Below are 8,011 nucleotides of genomic sequence, written 5' to 3' on the forward strand. Positions count from 1 at the left end.
CAATAGATATTTATAGATTTTTTATTTAAGAAATAGTTTCAACTTATTTAGCAACATAATAAAGTTATTACTAGAATGGTCAAGGAGACAGCTCATCATAGTGCCTCCATTTAACATGCATTCCTCATACATATATATGACAACGCCTCTCCTTCACAATGGATGTTCTAAATGTATTTCTTCATTTTACGTTAGCCCATGCGATTACATTATTTTGGAAATTAATTTGATATTGAAAAAATATTCCTTAAACTATGGTTTTAGCATTTGTCAAAATATAACCTATTTGGGAACCGTATATAAAAGTAAAATCCAACTAGATAAACTCCAACCTAGTAGAATGCAGTAGTATTCCTAGCTCATACAAACATCATTCCTTTGTATCTTTACCTTCCCAATCCATGTTTAATATAGTGCCTTTAATACAAAGTCGTTTTAAACTAAAATTCAGGTACCATAGTAGCAAAGACTTGTTCGAATAGCATACATTGAATTATCTAAAAAGTATCATCAATATTTATTTCCGAAAGAAATTATACTAGGGCAATTGACATGGGGTACAATATATGTAATTTTAAAAATTCTAAGTCTCAACACTAGTTAACATTACTAAGAAATGCATAGGATGTATTCCAATGTCACTAAAACTCACCATTTCTGTTATGATGAATTATGAAATATCGGGCAACATTACCTTGTAAGTGTATCTAACTTGCACTTTAATCATCAAACTTGTCTGCAATCATATCTAGCCCTAAATGAATATAATAATGGAAGATGTGATAATCTTGGTGCAATTGTTTTTTTAAACTTTATTGTTTTATGCTATTGTAAAATTGAAGTTGGAAATGTTGGTTGTGGGCCAAAGACTAAGTTTTTATTCAAACAAATTTTATAAAAATAAATAAATGTTTAATTTTATGACTTTATGTTAGTGGTAAACTTGAAGTTTGAAACGTTGGTGGCAGGGCAAGGCTAAGTTTGACTAATTTATCTAAATAAATTTTATTATAATAAAGAAATGATTTTCTCTTGGAAATATTACGGAGAAACTAGTATAAATCGTTAAAGTGGTTGAGTTCAAATTGTAGATAATAAGAGAAAAGTGGCGGTGGTTATAATTATAATTTTCTGGAATTCTCTAAGATTTCAGAGAGAATCTCGGCAACTAGAAAAAACATAATACAACACAATTAGAGAGATGTTATGTTGGGTGGAATGATAATGATAAACATAGATGGAGAAAAATGTATGTTTGGAGAAATGAAATATTTTAGGTAAATAAAAAAGTGGGTAGACCTTGCAAGAATGATGTTGGTAAATAAAAAAGTGGGTAGACCTTGCAAGAATGATGTTGGTAAATAAAAAAGTCTGTAGACCTTGCAAGAATGATGTTGCTAAAATCCATTGAGAAGAAGAAAATAGATGAGTAGATCACTGTGTTATAGTGGGATTGTTATTATTTTTTTTCAGTATGGAAAATTTTGTTTTGGAAATACAATTACATATAGTATTCATATTCATAAATTTCATATTTCGTGAATGGATGCAAGTGTGAATTAGTGAATCCTATAGTTGTGTAGAGAAAAGAAATTAAATTCATTCTAATTATTGGTTATTGGAATGATTTCTCTAAACTATGGTGGGGTGAAAATATATATAATGGATTCTAATATGTATTATAGTTTTGTAGAAAAAAGGAAATTAAATTCATTGTAATTATTGGTTATTGGAATGATTTCTCTAAACTATGGTGGGGTGGAAAATATATAATGGATTCTAATATGTATTATAGTTTTGTAGAAAAAAGGAAATTAAATTCATTGTAATTATTGGTTATTGGAATGATTTCTCTAAACTATGGTGGGGTGAAAAGTATATAATGGATTCTAATATGTATTATTGCATAAGGAACAAAGTTGAGTAATTAGTAGAATGCATGTATTATTTGCAAGAAATCAAGCATGTTCCTAAAAAAGATAGTATAAGTTGTGTAGATGTTGTTAGAGTATAGCTAGATATGAATTAAATTCTTACAAAAGGTGGGAAGGTATGAATGGGTTATTACAAGAACATTAAATTAAGTATGGAAACCAAGTAGGAATACGAACCAAGTAGGAAACATGGAATAGAAACTCTATAGATAATTTACTTTGTACAAGTTACTATGTGGTTTTGAATTGAAGAGCTATACAAGGCTAAGAATTTTTTACTTGAAGAGATATAAAAGGCAAAGTGTTCTTGTAATTTGTTAATTTTTCCATGAAAAAATTGAATGCATGAAGTGTCTACTTGATTGAAATAGAAGATTGAATATTTCAAAGATTTTACTTTGGTAAGGTTAGAGGATTCTCTAATATGTACTTAGTAACCATTAATGCTAACAAATAAAAAGGGACTCTGAGTTATGGTTTAGTTGGTGGTTGTTTTTCTTTGAAAGAGAACATTATTTAAACATATTAATGCTAATAAATTATAAATCTATGAAACATTGAGAATATGCTTTATAAAAATAATTATAAGACATAAAAAGAAACAATCTTATTAGAATTAAATTAAAGGAAAACTATAAAATGTATATAGATAATAAAGTATATAAAACTCTATTGAAATGTGTATACAATTATAAAGCATATGAAGAAGATGGGGTTGAGAACCATGTTTTACACCCAAAAAAAAGGTGATGTAGTGAATAAGAGTCCACTTGAGGATACTATGGGTTAACATTGTAAAAACGTGTTCACTTATTCGGAGTTCAAAAGGAAAATTATATATTAATAACATCATTCAAGTATGAGTGTGTTAAATGCTATATTATAGAGTTATAAATAATCACCATGATTGTCATGGGACTCATAATAGAAAAATTAGTGTACATTGGTAAGGGAAACTTCTAAAAAATGAAAGAGAGTTAAGAATTTATCATGTAACAGGTAACAACACGAATTCTACGATTTTTTCAATGGAATGTTTGAAGTAAAAAAGCCAGAACCGAAATCGAGAGTCTCCAAATTACATGGAGAATCTTCTCATGAGAGTAGTCCTAGGAGGCATGGAGAGTCTTCTCATGAGAATAGTCATAGGAGGCCTATTGCACATGCAAAAACAGTTAAAAATCCTAGAAACCCATCTATAATAAAACAAAAATATAAAATAGAAAAGATGGGTTTCTTAAAGTAATCACTCTTTTAGCTATATACATTAGAAAAATCTCTCAGATAATGTACTGAACCTCAGACTCAATAGAGGGAAAAATCTTTTGTAAAAATATTTAACATCTACCTGGAAAATTCATAAGATAGAAATTTTGAGTGTAAGAAGAAGGGGTTCGGTGAACTCAACCATTTGAATTGAGATAATAACCATTTTAGAACGAATTTAAATAAAGAGATAATAACCATTTGCGAACGAATTTAAATAATTAACACAAAGATGTGATACATGTTAAGAAGGGGCTCTATCTGTAGCGAAACTCTAACGCAAAGTCCATGTAAAGGGTAATGTGACAGTGAGTGTTCTTGTCTAGGCATTCAAATAGGACGCAACCTAAAACCCTTGAGACCACACCCATCAATAAAAGAGATCAGGGCTAGGAAAAAACCTTCCTAAGTAAGAAAAAGGAAGAACATAACTGATTCGAATCTAGAACAACATTTAATACATAGAAGTAGGGAAAGAAATTGGGAACGTACAGACCTGGTCGGGAGTGAGTGTGTCCACAGTCGAATATAACCCCAATAGATTAGAATTTCGACAACAAGTGTGTTGGAGATAATTATGCCATGTCATTTCACCGACGCACTGCACATTCCCTCACCGAACACCGCCTTACCATGTTGATCGTCAAAGGGGCGCAACCGCCTTAACATGTCCAGCATCGAAGAGGTGTCACTGCCATACTCACCGCCATGACCCTTCCAACCTGAAGAGGTAATTAACCAACTTAGTTTTTGTATAAATTGAGATGAAGCATAGTCCGTATGTATAGTCATGGTTGTAACGCAGTAGTAGCTGCAAGGCATTCTAGTGAGTGTTGTAAGGCAGTTGTAGCTGCATACTATTGTATTCTTAAATAAGTAGTTTTTCGTAGTAGCAGAGGACCATTGCCATTGTCCTTGGGATTTGTAAATTTGATGAGTTTTTTTAGTAGCATAGTTTTTGGGTTGTGCACTTTATGAACCTTCAATTGGTATCAGAGCCAACCGAGCAAAGAATTGTTGAAGGAATCACTTGAAGAGAGAGATGGTCATTTCTATGCGAACAACCACCAACAACATTAAGTTCGCAGCCCCGTTCTTATTGTGAAGAGAATATTGTCTGAAGATAAAGCCGCCCCTACTCAGTTGCAGTAGAGTTGTAGTGAAGTCATGGTGTCGTTGGAGTATAATCCAGTTTCGGCTATGGTAAAGTAGCAACTAAGGAAGGAACGACATGTGTGCGTGAGTCAACGCATGATACCGTGACCATCGAGGTCGGTTTCGCGTGGGTCTGAGTTGGAGTGAGTGTGTGAGAACACCATAAAGTATTGTGGTATGAAGCAGCTAAGCTATGAGGAATGGAGTTGAGTGGACTATATAAGAGTCCATAAATTGATTAGAGTTGGAGCTTCCATGTTATAAAAAGAAACCATAGAAGCTAATATTGTCACCCATCGCTCGTTTGAAGAGCTAGTGAGGTAAACCTGCACATGATTGCGGTATGCACTCTATCATTGACGCTACTGGGATTGAACTCGAGACTTATCGCCTCTGTAGGAATTCTCGTTTCCAACTCACTGCCATATTTGGAGCAAGTTCTTTGGTCGTTTAGACTTTGAATATGTTTTTTCGTCATCCAAGCCAGACTTATGTCCCTCGCAGAAAAATCTAAGTGGCAGTGCAACAACTTGTAGAGCCATAGTGTGACCGATAAAGAACGACCAAGAATAAACAAATTTCCCCACTACTTTCGGTGAGAGCGGTTGTCGTGATGATTCGAAGGAGTCAAACATAAATTTCAAAAAGTTGTAGCACATTGCAACAGAGCTGTTGGTAGCCACCGAAAGCCACCATAGCTAATGCGTGCAGCCCCACTCGAAAGAAGTTTAAAAATTAATTTGGAGAATTGTAGTTGTTTACGGTATCGAGCATCTAAACAGTCACTTTATTACATAATGGGTGGAATTTTTTTATAACTAATGAAGTCAGTGAAAGCAGAGACGTTATTCACGCCGAGATATATTTTATCGTCTTCAAAATTATGCTAATTCTTTATGTGACCGGAATTTACCACCGATACCTGTCGAGGTTGTTGTATCAATTTTGTTAATACGACTTGAATATAAGGCTTTGAAATTTTACTTTTAAAGTGGAAATTGATCTGCTATGTTTTTCCCATTCAAGGGATCCGTCCTTATTGTTAAAAGAAGTGTGCAGTCTTTGTGCCCATTGGAACAGTGAGGTGTGCGTTGAATATTGCTGAGATTGCAGTGTGATGTGTGAGCCTAATTCTTTTGAGGAGGCATAGCCTGTATTGGGGTGCACGTCCTGTGAGAGTTGTTTGAAGAGATGTTCGAAAAATAGAGCTGAGGATGAGGTAAGGTCTCCTAGAGTTTGTAGTTGCAGTCTGCATGAAGAGAGCTAAGATTTGTTTCTTTGTAAGCATATTTGAAACCGTAGCTGCGTATGTGATTCAGAACTGCCCTACGAAGCTGCTCACCATATTGAGGAGGTGTCGTGGATTTGAGCCAGGGAAGAGCAAGGTTGATTTTGAGGCGCTATATTGTGAAGAAGAATGTAGCAGAGGAAGAGAAATTTTTAGTTCGTTTTGAAAGTAATGACCGGGTAAAGAGCATTGAACCTGTAGTGTTCAACCCATTTGTGAAGCAGCGAGCATCAAATTTTTTCCAGTTAGAGAAAGAAGACAGAGGAAGATAAAGAGCCTAGAAGCTGTAGTGTTTTTATTAAACAAATGGGAAAAGCAAAGAGGTTGAGAAGTCTAGCATAAGACAAAGAAGAAATTGAAAGTGATTGGTGTAGCTTTGATTTGCTACCACCACTTATTTTTACTGGTAAATATTTTGATTTGTGGGTTATTAGAATGCTTACTTTTCTTTGAGCTAAAAAATTAATTGAGCATGGTCTAATAACCCATATGATGAAGCATGGGATGATTTAGCATTAAATTTTATAAAACAAGTATTGGATGATAAATTTTTGTGTAAGGTAGCAAAAGCTACAACTTCCAAGGAAGCATGGAAGATTCTCAAAATAGAATTTGGTGCAAGGGGGAATAATCAAGTTGAAGACAATAGTGTTTTTTAGCCTGTTGTAGCAGTGCTTGAAGATGAGAATGAAGATGGATTTGTAGTAGCGAATCTTTGTAAAAAGAGATGAAGAGTTTGGTGAATCTCACTTGAAAGTGGATCACAATGTTTCCAGTGGAGAAGCAACTGATTCAGTGGATCCAGTAATTGAAATTGTTGATGTTAATTTTGATAAAGAACAATTCACTAGTGATGAGTCATTGGATATGATCCAACAAAAACATCTTATTGATACATTGTTATTTGGTGACAGAATCCCACTTGCGTCTAAAAGTTAAGAGACACAGATAGAGGCATAAATAGAGTGAGAGACAAAGAAGGAAGCCCACAAAGAAAAGACAAAGATAGAGGAAAATCCAGAGAAGGAACAGAACAAATATGGTTCTGCAAATATTTTTAATTCTAACATTGGTTTCTAGTGTGTAGGTGATTATGAAGAAGAATTAAAGTTCCTTGAAGCATGGCTTGAAAAACCATGTGTTGATGATGTATGCATATAATTTGTCGCATTGAATGTTGAAGACAACATGGACGATGTTGAAAATGAAAAGGTCAATGAAATTTTCATGTATTGAAGTCCTGAAGAGATAAAATTCTATTAGGAATTTATGTTGCAGCAAATTGATAATTAGAAGATTGATGATGGAGAACAAACTATAGAAGATGACACATAGGAGCAGTCTACATACGAACAAAATTTTGAAGAGGTAAAGGACATCCATGGACACCCTCAAATGATTTTCTATGTTTTTAGGATAAATAAAGATATAACAATAGTAGAGCTGCAACAACAAATGAAGAAACTGAAATTTCGAACCTACACCAAAAAGACAAAGATGAAGCAGTTACAAGATCTCAAAGAAAAGGAAAAAGAAATCCAGCATAAGTGTTGATGTCAATGTTGTGGGTCATTGTAAGCTTAGCTGAGACTTAGACCAGCAGAAATGTTTTAATTATGTTAATTCATGGTGAAGTTGTCAGTGGTAATTAAGGGGGAGTGTTGGAGATAATTACGTTGTATCATTTCATCGAAGCACTACCAACGCCGCATTGCACACTGCCTCACCAAACACCGCCTTACCCTGTTGATCATCAAAGGGGCACAACTGCCTTAATATGTGCAGCATCGAAGAGGTGCCAACGCCATACTCACAGTGAGTGTTGTAAGGCAGTTGTAGGTGCATATTGTTGTATTGTTAAATAAGTTGTTTGTTGGAGTAGCAGAGGACCATTGCCATTGTCCTTGGGATTTGGAAATTTGATGATTTTTTTAATAGCATAGTTTGTCCGTTATGCACTTTGTGAACCTTCAAAGTGAACGAAAGTCTTTAAGAGCCTAAAAAGGAACACAATATCGATTGAGTCCTCATAATTGAACCATGGGTAAAAGTTAATAAACCCTCATTGGAAAAAAAATAAATTTAACCATTTTACATACGAGAGAGGTCGAGTTTGAATCCCTAGGGAAAGGGTCTCTACCCTGGTAACCTTTCAGATCATAGTGAAACCCTAACCCAGGAAAATATTCATGCATAAAACCATTTATAGAGCACGACAGGGAAAGTAGAATGTTTTTTATAACCTCCTACAAGGCCTGCATCCACGAATAATGTGTTTATTTTATAGGGTATTTAAAAGGAAAGAAAATATAGTTCATTATAAGGATGTATAAAGGGAGAAATTACATTTCAAACTTGAGAGAAAGCG

The sequence above is a fragment of the Pinus tabuliformis genome, chromosome 5_1, assembly GCF_031772625.1.
Source record: "Pinus tabuliformis cultivar Carrire ecotype Pingquan chromosome 5_1, CPIR1, whole genome shotgun sequence".
Taxonomy (NCBI): domain Eukaryota; kingdom Viridiplantae; phylum Streptophyta; class Pinopsida; order Pinales; family Pinaceae; genus Pinus; species Pinus tabuliformis.